Genomic DNA, 16,004 nt, shown 5'->3' on the forward strand with positions numbered 1-16,004 from the left:
GTTGCGTCTTTGGTCAACTTTGTTGATTTTTATCTCAAATAAGGAATAACAGTATTATTTTTCCTTAATTTTTTTGAGTATAGTTGACACACAATATTACATTAGTTGCAGGTATGCAACATAGCAATTTGACAAGTTTATACATCATGCTATGTTCACAAGTGTAGCTACCACCTGTCACCATACTGTTTTTTTCTTTCTTTTAAGCACAACTGAACCACCTGCTTCAAAAGAGAACACATAAAGGATAATTTTCCTATAGCTCTATGCTATGAAAAGCAAAGCAAATCAGTCACTTTATCTTCCTATTTCCTTGCCATCCTTGGCAAACATTCTGCACTGTGATCTTAAGGAGTCTACCTTTAATATAGTTAAGATTTTAACCACTACATTTGGAATCCACCACAAGATGCCCTTCTGTACCATCTTATGAGATCCTGTTTAGTCACATCTTATGATACCATTTTATCCCCCCAAGGCAATTCTGTTTTTCCTCCAGGTTCCTTTATTTACTTCTCCAGTTAGCCATGTATGAGATATTTTAAGACCTGACGTTTAAACTATGGTACACATTTTTTCAAGGCTTCTAAAAATGTTTTTAGGTATTTCTAGCTATTTAACATTGTTTAAATACTCAGTAAATGTGAGGCATTGTTGGGAGCGCCAGACACATAAAACTTTGTCCCTATCCTTATAATGTACCGGAGTTATTTTTATTTAAACAATTCTAAGGGGCGCCTGGGTGGCTCAGTTGGTTAAGCGACTGCCTTCGGCTCAGGTCATGATCCTGGAGTCCCAGGATCGAGTCCCGCATCGGGCTCCCTGCTCAGCGGGGAGTCTGCTTCTCCCTCTGACCCTCCTCCCTCTCATGCTCTCTGTCTCGCATTCTCTCTGTCTCAAGTAAATAAATAAAATCTTTAAAAAATAAAAAAATAAATAAATAAATAAACAATTCTAAGCCCACATTTTGTTTCAGTTCCTTTTTCTAAAGATGAATAACCACACAATGGATTATTTGGGCTTTCTCCCTTCCTGATAAACTGTTACATATATTCGAATGGTGATTACTTAATTACATACTGATTTATCCACAGACCTCTTTGCCTACTAACTAGAACTAATCCAAAATATGTTGTGTATGTAAAATAAAAAGATAGCCATTTTATTGCATGTTCTGTGCCTGTCAGGTTATAGATATACACTGGCTCATTTAATCATTACAACACAGTAAGATAGTATGTATTCCATTATATAAATGAGTGGTAAGGTTCATTAAGGTTAAGTAACTTGCCCAAATTCACACCAAGAGGGATTGGAATCCAGATCCATCTTGCACAGTAATAAGAAATAAAGATGGTATCTTCAATAAAGGCTTCAAACAAATCACAAATTCAATGACCATCTACAGTAGACCTTGACAATAAAACAGGATTTAACCAACATATCCATTATATGCAAAGAACTATAGGCTTTGGAGACATGGAGATAATCAGAATCTACTTTTTAGATAACAGTTTAAAAGGGACATAAGCTATCTTTTACTTCTCTAGAAGACCTCAATTTAAGTCAGCTCCCTATTATAGAAGTTCTTAAACTTCCTAGTTTTTCGGGTTTTTTTCCCTTTCTTTTCTTTCTCTCTCTCTGCCTTTCTTTCTGCCTGTCTGCCTTCCTTTCTTCCTTCCAAGATTTTATTTTTCAGTAACATCTACAACCAACATGGGGCTTGAACCTTCAACTACAAGATCAAGTTGCATGCTCTACCCACCGAGCCAGCCAGGAGCTCCTTCTTAAACTTCCTGGTTTCAGAATCCCTCTATAATCTTAAAAATTATGGAGGACTTTCAGAGCTTTTATTCATGTAGGTTATAGCTTTCAATGTTTACCATATTAAAAATTATAACCAGAAATTTTTATTTATTTTATTTTTTAAAGATTTTATTTATTTGACAGAGAGAGAGAGAAAGAGCACAAGTAGGAAGAGCAGCAGGCAGAGGGAGAGGGAGAAGCAGGCTCTCCGCTGAGCAGGGAGCCCGATGAGGGGCTCGAACCCAGGACCCTGGGATCATGACCTGAGCCGAATGCAGACACTTAACCGACTAAACCACCCAGGCACCCCAAGAAATTTTTACTTTTAATTCATTTAAAAATTACACACAAACCCATTAACTCAACTGATCTATTTTTTATGAAAAAAATAACTACATTTTCCAAAACAACAAAATAATGAAAAGGGAAAGTCCTATTTCTTATATTTTTTATAGTATCATTAATATCTGTGCTAACAGAAGACATCTGGATTCTCTTATCTTCTGCATTCAGTCTGTTGCACTATCACACATTTTATCACTGGATCCTCATGAGAGAATGAGAGTGAAAAGGCAAACAGTGTCTTAGTATTATGAAAATAGTTTTGAGGGGTGCCTGGATGGCTCAATCGTTAAGCGTCTGCCTTCAGCTCGGGTCATGATCTCAGAGTCCTAGGATTGAGCCCCAAATTGGGCTCCCTGCTCAGCGGGAAGCCTGCTTCTCCCTCTCCCACTCCTCCCTGCTTGTGTTTCCTCTCTCGCTGTCTCTGTCAAAGAAATAAATAAAATCTTAAAAAAAAAAAAAAAAGTCCTTCAGAGCATCCTTTACTATTCCTTCATAGCACCTTTCAAAAATTTATAATTACATTTGTGTGCACAGATTATGTTCAAGGTCTATGTTATCTCTAGACTACAGGTTCCATAGTGACTGTTTTTGTACATGAATATGTCCACGATGTCTACACATTTTGCCCAACACACAGTCGTCACAAATATATCTACTGAATCGGGGCGCCTGGGTGGCTCAGTTGGTTAAGCGACTGCCTTCGGCTCAGGTCACGATCCTGGAGTCCCGGGATGGAGTCCCACATCGGGCTCCCTGCTCAGCGGGGAGTCTGCTTCTCCCTCTGACCCTCCCCCCTCTCATGCTTTCTGTCTTTCATTAATAACAACGACAACAACAAAAATATCTACTGAATTATCATACTAAAATAATATAAAGAAACTACTGTGGTTAAAAGAGGGTAAATGGACAATATGTGTCTGGAAGCAAATTTGGAAGACTTCCTATTTGACTTGGATCCTAAAGGATAGAATTTTGTTAAAGGTAGGTGGGTGTGGGTGGGTGTAAGAGTATTCCAGCCACAGTAAACAATCATCAGTGGCATCTAGGTACAAGTTATGTTCTTAATAAGTCTTGTAATAGTATGGTTTGGGAGGAGATAAAGGTAATAAAGGTAAGCTGAAAAATCTTCAATGAAATTTGGCTTTTATTTTTTTTAAGATTTTATTTATTTATTTATTTGACAGAGAAAGACACAGCAAGAGAGGGAACACAAGCAGGGGGAGTGGGAGAGGGAGAAGCAGGCTTCCCAAGAGCAGGGAGCCCGATGCGGAGCTCCATCCCAGGACCCTGGGATCATGACCTGAACTGAAGGCAGACACTTAACAACTAAGCCACCCAGCACCCCTGGCTTTTGTTTTAGAGACAAAAGCCAAATGGTCAACATCCATGGTTTAAATTCCTTATACCACTATTTACTAGATGGGCTTGGATATGTTTATTCCAAATCTTATTCTGCTCATACTTCACAAGGCTATTGTAATGGTTTTATGAGATCATAATTTTGTGTGTTATTTTGTTTACTGTCATTACTCTAAACTATTATCCTTTCTCCCTGGACTACTACTTATAAAGCCATCTTTAAAAAAAAAAAGATTTTGGGCGCCTGGGTGGCTCAGTCGGTTAAGCGACTGCCTTCGGCTCAGGTCATGATCCTGGAGTCCCGGGATCGAGTCCCGCATCGGGCTCCCTGCTCGGCAGGGAGTCTGCTTCTCCCTCTGACCCTCCCCCCTCTCATGTGCTCTCTCTCATTCTCTCTCTCTCAAATAAATAAATAAGTAATAAAATCTTTAAAAAAAAAAAAAGATTTTATTTATTTATTTGAGAGAGAGAGAAAGCTGGGGGTGGGCCGGGGAGGGGAGCAGAGGGAGAGGGACAAGCAGACTCCACATCAAGCGCAGAGCCAGACTCAGGGCTCAATCCCATGACCCCAAGATCATGACCTAAGCCTAAATCAAGAGTCGGACACTTAACCAACTGAGCCATCCAGGCGCCCCTACTTACAAAGGCATCTTAACTGGTCTCCCCATTTCTTTTGCCCTTTTCCCATTCCTCTTTCATTCATTCTCCATAGTCAGAGTGAAATCCCTAAAACACAAATCTGATCACATCACTTTCCCTGCTTAAACCTTTTAATGGCTCCCCAGTGACTCAAAATAAAATCTTAACTTCTTAGCACAGATTACAAGATCCTAAATGATGCCACAATACCTACCTCCTGCCTTATCAGGCACTATTCTTCCCATCCCTTACTCAATAAACTCAACAACACTGACCTTCCAGTAGGAAAGCCTTTACATAAGCTACTTTTTCTTCTTGGAAAATTCTACCAAGCACTTTCCAAACAAGCACAGCTTTTCCAGATAGAAGAGATCTTTAGATCTCACTTCCTCAGAGAGGCCTATCCCGATCACTCTCCCCCAGTCTATACTGGATGCACATTAAACTCCATAGTACCTGGTATTTTTTCCTTTGGGCACATAATCACAATTCAGAATTTGTGTGTGTGTGTATGTATTTTTTTTTATATAATTTGTTTAATGGATGTCTCCTGATTATAGAGACCACATCTAAGCCAGCACATATAATTTTTTAAAAAATTGCTGTTTTTATTGTTATAAATGCTTTTGATCTGATTAGACATATAGTTTAGATGTTTACTCTGGCAACAATGTTTAGGTTAACTAACAAGCCAGAGAGGCACTGGAGGCAGAGAGTACCATTAAAAACATGCCACAATTATAGGCAAGAAGTAATGAGAGTGTGAACTACTGTTGATAGATTTAATATCCTCACAATAATCCTGTAATAGCAAGGAGGAAGCTAAGGTTGTTCTGAGACAGTAAATGGCCATTCCATAAGAGAAAGTTTCAAAACTTTTCATATAATATAGCTATGAGTTTAGATGACCAGAAAAGTAGAGAAACTATAATTCCAACTTCACAAAGTAAATTACCAAAATTGTAATACTGAAGTGGGTACAAAAGAAACCCATTTATTCAATGTAATAAAGTCTGGTGGTTGGTTAACTGAACAGATTTGTTAAATCAGAGAATCATAAGCAATGATAGAATCTTAAACATCTTATTTTACTTAAAACTGTAAAATGAACAGTCATTCTCCAATCCTTGATGTAGGGCAAGGGATCTTCCTTTAACAATAACCCATACTTAATCTGACAGCAAATACTTTTTTTAAACGGGAACTATCAGTTAACCTGATGAGTTGGTTAAGTGTAAGTCAATTAAGAGAACTTACACTATTCTCCCCTTTTGAATACTATAGTTGAAATGATGGAAAATGAATAGTAATTTACAATGTGATGGCCAAATGCATGGTTTACACCTATGAGGGCACACAGGAGACTCTTTATTAGGGTTGTAGGCAGACATTATTTAGTAATGTATTCATCAAGAAAATTAAGAAAAATTCAGATTTTCATATTTAATATTTACAGAACCACCCTCACTTAGGGTTAATAGATAGATATGTCAGATACAGTTAAGAGGTATGTGGAAGACTTGCCATTCCACACGGCAGAACGCTTGATGGTAGTGGTGTTCTCATTCTTCTTTGCACATTTGTCTTACTGTGACACGCTACAGCTTAAATACTGAGTTAAGTAAATGTATGGTTATTATCTAGTTTTAACTAAAGTAAACCTTATGAAATAGACATGAGGCTTGAAAGCAACTCGTACCAAAAAATCTCAAACCTCCTACTGAACCTAACACTACTGCTGCTAGAGAAAAAGGCAAAGCTGACATGTTGTGTGCTCCTAGTACAAGCTGTTTGGCAGCCACAATACAGGATTAAAACAATGATCTGATCCAGTAGTTCTCAACCAGGGCTGACTCTTGGCAGTGTCTGAAGATACTCTGATTGTTAGAATTGAGGAGAGGGTGATATTGGCACCTAGTAGGGAGAGGCCAGGGATGCTGCTTAACATCCTATAATGCAAAGGACATCTCCCCAAGCCCAGAATTATCCAGGCCAAAATGTCAACAGTGCCCAGTTTGAGAAATCCTGACCTAATCAGATCTGACAAGAAACTAGCCAGTTTTAAAAAATTACCCAGATTATTCAAAATACAGATTCGTATCCACTATCATTAATGATGAACCTTGCCATAAGGGTGTAATGGCCTGAGATATTAGAGATAAACAAAACCATCAAAATTCCTTTCACTTTTAGCTTAGTTTTTAAAAATTTATTTTGTACAGAACACACCTGATTTATAAGACAAACATGTAGTGGGGGTAATGAATTTTACTGATAATACAAAAAATTTTAAAGTCTGAAGATTCAAACACCGAAAGCTAATAAAGAGATATCAGTACATTGACATAAGTAGAGTTTATCAAAATTCTAATTTAAATTCCTAGCTAAAAGAATCTGGTAAAGAAATGTTTTATTCTCGGGCGCCTGGGTAGCTCAGTCGGTTAAGCATCTGCCTTTGGCTCAGGTCATGATCCCAGAATCCTGGGATCGAGTCCCACATCAAGCTCCCTGCTTGGCGGGGAGTCTGCTTCTCCCTCTCCCCTCTGCTCGTGCACGCTTGCTCTCTCTCAAATAAATAACATCTTAAAAAAGAAAGAAAGAAAGGTTTTATTCTCTAGGACAAGCACAACCCAGGGTATTAAATTGATTCAAGATAATAATCCAGATTGAAAACCATCAGTAGGAAACCAGTCAAGGTGCCAAAAGTATAAAGAAAACAACATGAGCTGTCAATTGTGGTTAACAAACTGACACGAGTAACTGTACGTGATACAACAGTAAGTGAGGAGGCTCCAACAGCATGGTGGTTAAGAGCATGTCCTCTGTAATCACAGTGCCTGGGTCCAAATCCCAGATCTTCCACTTAAGCAATGTACCCCTAGCCAAGTTGCATAACTTTTCTAAACCCACTGTTTCATCTACAAAATGGGAATTACAATATCTAATTCTTTGGGCCCTTGTGAAAATATATGGTACAGCATAATAGTTTAGAGCACAAGCTTTAAAATCAGAATCAGCTCTGACACTTACTAGCTCTGTAATGTTGGACAAAGTACTTAACTCCCAAGTGTCAGTTTCTTCATCTATAAAACATATTTACATTAAAATATAAATTTTATTATATAATTATGTAGAGAAGAGTTTATAAAACGTATCCACAGTTTAAAGAATGACTGTAAAGTTAAGAAACAGCACTGCCAGTACCTTAAAAGCTTCCCACATGTCCCTTCTCATCCACTGTCTGCCATTCCTGGGGTAATCACTATTACTCTTCACTTTTGTGATAATTATTCTCTTGATTTTCCTTGTAATTCTGTACCTATATTTGCATTCCTGAACAACAGTTAATTCCATGTCTTTGAACTTTTTATAAATAGAAGCATGCTGCATTTAAATTTTTGTGACTTCTAATGTTTGACTAATATTATATTTGTGGGCTCATACACACTGGTGAAGGAGCTGTTTTTTCCTGCTGTATTTGAACTAAGTTTTTATTAAACTAATAAGAATACTACACTTGATCTTAGCCAAAAGGCCAAGAAGTGATGAACCAAATTTTTATTCCATGAGTGAATACACCATGATTTACTTACATAATCCACTGCTGATGGACATTTGAATTTTTTTCTTTGTATTTTGGAGTTAAAATGAATAATGCTGCTATGAAGAGTCGTATCTACATGCCTCCTAGTCCACATAGTCACAGATTTTCTCTAGGGCAATGGCTGATTCTCAAACTATGATTCCTGGACCAGTAGCACCAGCATCACCTGGGAATTATCAGGCTCCACCCCGTTCCTACTGAATCAGAAACCTTGGGGGTGGGGCCCAGCAGTCTGTTTTAACAATCCCTCCAGGGGATTTTGATGCGCACTCAAGTCTGACCACCACTGGTCTAGGTTAAATACCCAGGAGTGGTGTTGCTAGTTGTACAACATCCTATTATGTTCCAAAGTGGTTCTTCTAATTTATACTCCCACCAGCGGTGGAAGAGCTCCCCCTGCTCCATATCCTCACCAATGCTTGATACTGTTCAAATGTTTCATTTCTGCCAATTTAATGTGTATAAAATGGTCTCCCATGGTCTTAATTTCTATTTTCCTAAGTGTTGATGAGATTAATGATCTTTGCATATGCTTATTAGTCGTTTAAATTTTTTTTTTAATTCAAATGCCTGCTCCGGTTTTTTGCCCTTTTTTCTATTTGGTATTATGTCTTTGTCTTAGTGATTCATACTTCTTTAGGTATATACTTCATACCACTTGTCCACTCATTCTATGTTGTGATAGGTAACAAGATTAAGTTATTTGTGGCCTCCATGCTGGGAAGTCTCTCTCACTCTCTTTGGATCTTTCACTCTAGAAAAACCCAGCTGCCACTCTGTGAGGTGACCATGTGAATGAATTTGGATGTGGATCTTCTGAAACCCCTGCCACAACCACATAAGGAAGCACAGAAGAAGATTCTCCCTCAGTCCAGTCTTGAGACAACTACAGACCTAGGTGACTGACACCCTGACTTCAGCCTCTTGAGACACCATAAGCCAGAACCACCCAGCTAAGCTGCTCTCAGATTCCTGACCCACAGAAACTGTAAGATAAATGTTTACTGTTTTCAGCTGCTAAATTTTGGGATAACTTATTACACAGCCATAGGTAATTAATACCTGTATGTTACAAATATCTTCTATTCTGTACCTTGATCTTTTCAGCCTCTTAGTAAGAGGGTCTTAATAAATAGAAGTTTCTATTTTCAATGTAGTCAAATTTATCAATTTTTATGGTTTTCAGGTTTTTTTAAAGATCTGAGAGAGAGAGAGAGAGAGAGAGAGTGTATGTGTGTGTGGGGGGGTAGGGAGCAGGAGAAGGAGAGATAGCAGACTCCCCACTGAGTGCGGAGCCCAACATGGGGCTCAATCCCAGGACCCCAAGATCATGACCTGAGTTGAAACCAAGAGTCGGATGTTCAACCAATTGAGCCACCCAGGCGCCCCTGGTGTTTTCAGTCTTAAGAAACCCTTTCCTGGGGTGCCTGGGTGGCTCAGTCGTTGGGTGTCTGCCTTCGGCTCAGGTCATGATCCCAGAGTCCTGGGATCAAGCCCCGCATTGGGCTTCCTGCTGGGCGGGAGGCCTGCTTCTCCCTCTCCCACTCCCCCTGCTTGTGTTCCTGCTCTCGCTATCTCTGTCAAATAAATAAAATCTTTAAAAAAAAAAAAAGAAAGAAAGAAAGAAACCCTTTCCTGCTTTGAGCTTATAAAAGTATGCTCCTTAAAAAAAAAAAAAAAGCTTTTCAGGGGCACCTGGGTGGCTTAGTCATCAGTCAGTTAAGCATCCGACTCTTGGTTTCAGCTCAGGTCATGATCTCGGGGTCCTGGGATCAAGTTCCCTGTTGGGCTCCCTGCTCCGCGGCGAGTCTACTTGTCTCCCTCTCCCTCTGCTACTCCCTGTCTCTCTAAGGAATGAATAATCTTTTTTAAAAAATAAAATAAATATTTTTTAAAAGCCTTCTGAGGTGGTCTTTTTGTATTTAACCTTCAATCTACTAGGAATTGATTTTTATGCACAGTAAGAGGGAGTTCAAATTCATTTAATACAGTAAGCAAGTGTTCCAAACAAGTATATCCTTTCCCAACTAATTCACCAGCTCGTATTCACCCACCTACCTCCACATAAGCATATAAAATTCATTAGCAATCTCTATTTTGATTCACCTGTCATTTTGTTATTCATCTTCCCTTTTCTTTCTGTAGGCTCCTCAGACACCTGACACACAGGCTAGGCCTCAAAACCCAGGCCTGTGGGACCCTCAAAGTCACCCTCCCTCATTTGCTCCCCAAGGTCGCATAATTGCTCAAGGCATCATTCAGAAGCAGATCCTCCCTCCCTTTGGAAGCTGTAATCCAATTGACATTCTTAAGGATCTATTTAAAGTAAAACCTGCCTACTTCTAAGCTTCCTACTGTTAAAAGAAATTAAAACTAATAAAAGAGTATAAAGAAAAAACATACACAACTGGTAATTTTTTTTTTTTAAGTAGGCTCCATGCCCAGTGTGGAGCCTAATGTGAGGCTTGAACTCACAACCCTGAGATCAAGAGTCCGACATTTAACTGACTGAGCCACCCAGGCACCCCATAATCAGGAAAAATTTTAAATATAAAAATCAGGTAATAAAATTACAGTGATAAGTCTGTTGGTAGTCCTGGCACTCATCTGATATTTTACGAAGTGGTATATTAAAAATCTTAGCTATCACTAGAAATGGATCTTTGGGTTAAGAGTCATGTCTCCTGTTCACTAAGGTAATAACCAGGGCCCAGCAGTGCCTCACATGTAGCAAGCATTCAAATTTGTTGACTGGAAAAATGGATTAAGGAAGTCTTAATCTTACTGTTCTTTAATAATTCTTCAATTCTCGCCTCTTTTTACTTCCATACAAACTGTTAATCAAGTTGTCGAGCTCCAAAGAAAAACCTAAAGGCATTTGGATTTCAATACATCTACTGATCAATTTGCAAAAAACTGACATTTTTACCATACTTAGTCTTTCAATTCATTCTTAGTATACAATTTGTACCTTCATTTATTTAGGTCTTCCTGTATGTAAATAAAGTGTAATTACCTTTTTTTATAAAGGCTTGTACATCTTAAATATTTAAAGTTCACTTTAAGTATCTCCTTTCCTGGGAAATCTTTCTGACCTCCATCCCTTAAGCTCATTTTGAATTACGTGCTCCTCTTCTGTGATTTCTCTGTACCAGGGGCACACACACACAGTACAATGTCCTTAATTCTTGATTTATTTGCTCCTACCACTAGATTGTAACCTCCTTGAGGACAGAGATGATCATTTCTGTATCACAGCACCTACCACACAACCAGCACAAAGGAGCTCAAGATTTATTTTTAAACTTCAAGCAAATGAATAAATGTTCTCAATGACAGTAAAGTACCAACTGTCTGATAAGGAAAAGGACCACCATTTATTGAGTAGCTTCTATGTGTTGGGCACAATACTACACTGAATGCTTACATGCATTATCATCTAATTCTAAAAGTAAATCACCCTTTTTTTTTTTAAAGATTTTATTTATTTATTTGAGAGAGAGAGAATGAGAGAGAGCGAGTACATGAGAGGGGGGAGGGTCACAGGGAGAAGCAGACTCCCCGCCGAGCAGGGAGCCCGATGCAGGACTTGATCCTGGGACTCCAGGATCATGACCCGAGCCGAAGGCAGTCGCCCAACCAACTGAGCCACCCAGGTGCCCAGTAAATCACCCTCTTGACACATATTTTATAAAAGCCTAATATTAGGGGTGCCTGGGTGGCTCAGTCATTAAGGGTCTGCCTTCGGCTCAGGTCATGATCCCAGGGTCCTGGGATCGAGCCCCACATTGGGCTGCCCGCTCAGTGGGAGCCTGCTTCTCCCTCTCCCACTCCCCCTGCTTGTGTTCCCTCTCTCGCTGTGTCTCTCTCTGCCAAATAAATAAATAAAATCTTAAAAATAAAATAAAATAAAATCAATAGAAAAAGAAAAAAAAACTTAAAAAAAAAAAAAGCCTACTATTAGTGTCACATGACGTAATGGGCATCAGGAATACTGAGTGATTGATAGTCCTTACTGACCTGGAGGTCAGAGTCTCATAAGCCTCAGTAAGAAAAGCAGCGGTCTTCATTCATTTGGGCTGTTATAAAAAATAATACCATGAACTGGGTAGCTTACAAACAAAAGAAATTTATTTGTCACAGTTCTGGAGACTGGGAAGTCTAAGATCAGGGTGCCAACAGATTTGGTGTTTGGTGAGGACCCATTTTGTGGTTCACAGATGGTGCTTTCTAGCTGTAATCTTTTTTTTTTATAATTTATTTGACAGACAGAGACACAGCGAGAGAGGGAACACAAGCAGGGGGAGTGGGAGAGGGAGAAGCAGGCTCCCCGCCAAGCAGAGAGCCCGCTGCGGGGCTTGACAGAGCCAAAGGCAGACGCTTAATGACTGAGCCACCCAGGCGCCCCTCTAGCTGTAATCTTATATGCAGGAAGGGATGAGCTACCTGTAGGAGCAGGAATCCCAATCATGAGGGCTCTGCAACAGAAAAGTAAGGAGACAGGCAAAATGAAAGATGCTCTGGGGTTTCAAGTATAAATTACGATAAGTGGAAAATATTACAAGAAGGGAAGAAGTAATTTAAAGGGAAAGATAACTAATTCAGTTTAGGACTTGCTGTCTTTGTGATGTCAGTGAGACATTAAGGTAAAATACTCAAGAGACCATTGGAAATGCAGGATGGAAACACCAGCTCAGAGGGTAGCCTGACTGTTAAGGATGCATAGTGGCCTCTGAAAGAACAGATTCAGTTGTGCAGTAAGAAATGGAAGACTGACTTTCAAGAAGAAAGGTCTGAATGCCTAAGACAGGTAGTCAGTGACCAGAAAGAAAAAAACAAAAGCTCAAGAGAGTATCAGAGTCAGGGAAGGTATTTGGTTTGGGATAGAATGACCTGGATACATCTGAAGGCAAACATCAAGTAACCAGTGTCAAGGAAACATCTAAAGGGGGTGTGTGTGCATGTCAAATAGTGAGAGGGTAAGGGTCTGAGATAGAAGGAAGAGACAGATTGTCCTTTGCTGTTCCAAAGGACTAAACTAGGATGATGTTAGAACCTAGAGACAAAAATTCAAGAAAGTATATTTTAGCTTCACATGCTGAGGTATCTTTATTAATAATAAAGATATTTCAGGCGCCTGGGTGGCTCAGTCAGTTAACTGTCTGCCTTCGGTTCAGAGCATGATCCCAGAGTCCTGGGATCAAGTTCCACATCGTGCTCCCTACTCAGCGGGGAGTCTGCTTCTCCCTCTCCCTGTGCCCCTCCACCCCACTCATTCTCTATCACTTGCGCTAATAAATAAAATCTTTAATAATAATAAAAAAAATATTGAACAAAGGAACAAACTGCCTTACTATTAAGGATATTCAATTGAATGCTTAATCATTTGTCATAGATGCTACAGAAGAAATTTTGTACTATGTGAGAAGTAAGACTAGGTTCCTTTGACAATAAATTCTGACCTTTCTCATATTAAGCAGTAACTCCCAATCCCCCTCCTCCCAGTCCCTGGTAACCTCTATTCTAGATATTTTATGTAAGTGTAATTACACAATAGTTGTCCTTTTGTGTCTGGCTTATTTCACTTACCATAATGTTTTCAAGGTTTCCCCATGTTATATCATGTATCAGAATTTCTTTCCTTTTATTTTTTAATTTTCATTTTAAGTAGGCTCCATGCCCAACATGGGGCTCAAACCTACAACCCTGAGATCAAGAGTCGCATGCCCTACTGACTGAGCCGGCCAGGTGCCCCAGAACTTCTTTCCTTTTTATGACTAATACTCCATTTTATGTATATACTACATTTTATCTATTCAAACACTTGGATTCTTTCCACCTTTTCTCTATTATAAATAACGTTGCAATGAGCATCAGTATGCAAGTATCTATTCAAGTCTGTTTTTTATTCTTATGGGTATATATTCTTGGAAGTGGAACTGTTGGGTCCTACGATAATTCTTTTAGTTTTTGAGGAACTTCCACTAAGAATAACGTTAATACGGAGGGGCGGAGCAAGATGGCAGAGGAGTAGGAGACCTGGATTTCGTCTCCTCTCAGGAATTCAGCTGGATAGGGATCAAACCATTCTGAACACCTACATACTCAACAGGACATCGAAGAAAAGAATAGCAACAACTCTCTGAACAGAAAAGCGACCACTTTCTGGAAGGTAGGATGTGCGGAGAAGTGAATCCCAGGCGATATTCGGGAGGATAGGTGGCGGGGGAGGGGCCTCCATCAGCCGCTTCTGGCAAGTGATAGAGCAGCGGAGCACAAAATCGGAACTTTTAGAAGTCGGCTCCGCTGAGGGACGTCACTCCGGTGGCTAAGTGGGGGGTGGAACCCTCGTGGGACAGTGTGGACTCAGGACCCTCGGGGTCACAGAAAGACCGGGGGTGCCTGAGCGCGGCAGAGCTCCCAGGTATCGGAGCGGGGAAGCCGGCTGCAGAGATGGAGCCGAGGCGCGGGCTCTCAGCTCAGGGTTGCCATAAACCGTGATCCGGGGCACAGTCGGGCCACGGCTCCTCCAGCAGGGACCCAACAAGCGGCAGATCCAGGGAGACTCCCCTTCCTGTCCCGGGAGTAGAGGTGTGGGAGCACACCGCAGGGATCTGCTGGGTTTGGAGACTCCACCCGGGGTCGAGTGCCAGAGATAGAAACGCTCGGTCACAGGCCGGGTGAGCATGGAGTGTGGCTGGAGACCGGGGAGACGGGAGTGACTGACTGCTTTTCTCTGGGGGCTCACTGAGGAGCGGGGCCCTGAGGTGTCGGCTCCTACGGCTCCTCTGGGGCGGAGACTGGGAGGCCACCATTTTCACTCTCCGCCTCCACTACTGTACGGAAAGCTTGAAGGGAACAAAAGCTCCGGAGAGCAAACCCAAGCAGGTTACTTAGCCCGGACCGGGCAAGGGTGGGGCAATTCCGCCTCCAGCAAAGACATTTGGAAACCACAGCAACAGGTCCCTCCCCCAGAAGATCAGCGAGAACAGCCAGCCAAGACCAAGTTTACCGATCAATGAGAACAGCAGAACTCCAGCGCTAGGGGAATACTGCACATAGAATTCATGGCTTTTTTACCATGATTCTGTAGTCTTTCAAAGTTAATTTTTTTTTTAATTTTTCTTTTTCCCTTTTTCAACCAACATCTTATCAATCCCTTTTTAAAAAAAAAAATTTATTTTTCATTTTTAGAGTCATATTCTATCCCTTCATAGTAGTTACCTGTATTTTTGGCATATATATATAAGTTGTTCTCTCTTTAAAATTTTGAGACAGTTTCTTCTAACAGATCAAAATATACCCTAAATCTCTATTGTATGGTTTTTTTCTACTCCCCTGCCTGATCACATTCTCTCCTTTTTTTTCCCTCTTTTTTTTTTAAATACTCTTTCTTTTTTCAAACAACTTATCAATTCCTTTTATAAAATTTTTTATAATTTCCATCTTTACAATCATATTCCATCCCTTCATCATATCAACCCTTATTTTTGTACATATATAAGTTTTTCTTTCTTTAAAATTTTGGGAGGCACTTTCTTCTAACAGACCAAATACACCCAAAATCTAGTGTGTGGCACTGATCTATATACCAGCCTGATCATATTTGATCACATTCTGTTTTTTTTTGTTTTGGATCTTTTTCTTTTCCTTTTTTCTTTTTCTTTTTCTTTTTTCTCTCTTTCCCTTTCTTTTCCCACTGCTTCAGGTCTTTTCTGATTTGTTTAGAGTATATTTTCTGGAAATGTTGTTACCCTGTTAGCATTTTGTTCTCTCATTAATCTATTCTCTGGGCAAAATGACAAGACAGAAAAAATCACCTCAACAAAAAGAACAAGAGGTAGTACCAACTGCCAGGGATCTATTCAATACGGACATTAGTACGATGTCAGATCTAGAGTTCAGAATCATCACTTTAAAGATACTAGCTGGGCTTGAAAAAAGCATGGAAGTTATTAGAGAAACCCTTTCTGGAGAAGTAAAAGAACTAAAATATAACCAAGTTGAAATCAAAAAGGCTATTAATGAGGTGCAATCAAATATGGGGGCGCTAACTGCTAGGATAAATGAGGCAGAAGAGAGAATCAGTGATATAGAAGACCAAATGATGGAAAATAAAGAAGCTGAGAAAAAGAGAGCTAACTACTGGATCACGAGGGCAGAATTCGAGAGATAAGTGATACCATAAGACGAAACAACATTAGAATAATTGAGATCCCAGAAGAAGAAGAAAGAGAGAGAGGGGCAGAAG

The 16,004-nt window shown here is 39.9% G+C and overlaps 1 protein-coding gene and 1 pseudogene across 4 annotated transcripts in view; both read right to left on the minus strand.

Moving 5' to 3' along the window:
• BRAF (B-Raf proto-oncogene, serine/threonine kinase) overlaps positions 1-16,004 on the minus strand; it is a 179,315-nt gene that overhangs the window by 134,967 nt on the left and 28,344 nt on the right. The gene's annotated exons all lie outside the window — the stretch shown is intronic.
• On the minus strand, positions 7,526-7,696 carry LOC118021448 (annotated as a pseudogene).

This window comes from Mirounga leonina, unplaced genomic scaffold (genome assembly GCF_011800145.1).
Source record: "Mirounga leonina isolate KUSES-001 unplaced genomic scaffold, KU_Mleo_1.0 Mir_174, whole genome shotgun sequence".
NCBI classification, from domain to species: Eukaryota; Metazoa; Chordata; class Mammalia; order Carnivora; family Phocidae; genus Mirounga; species Mirounga leonina.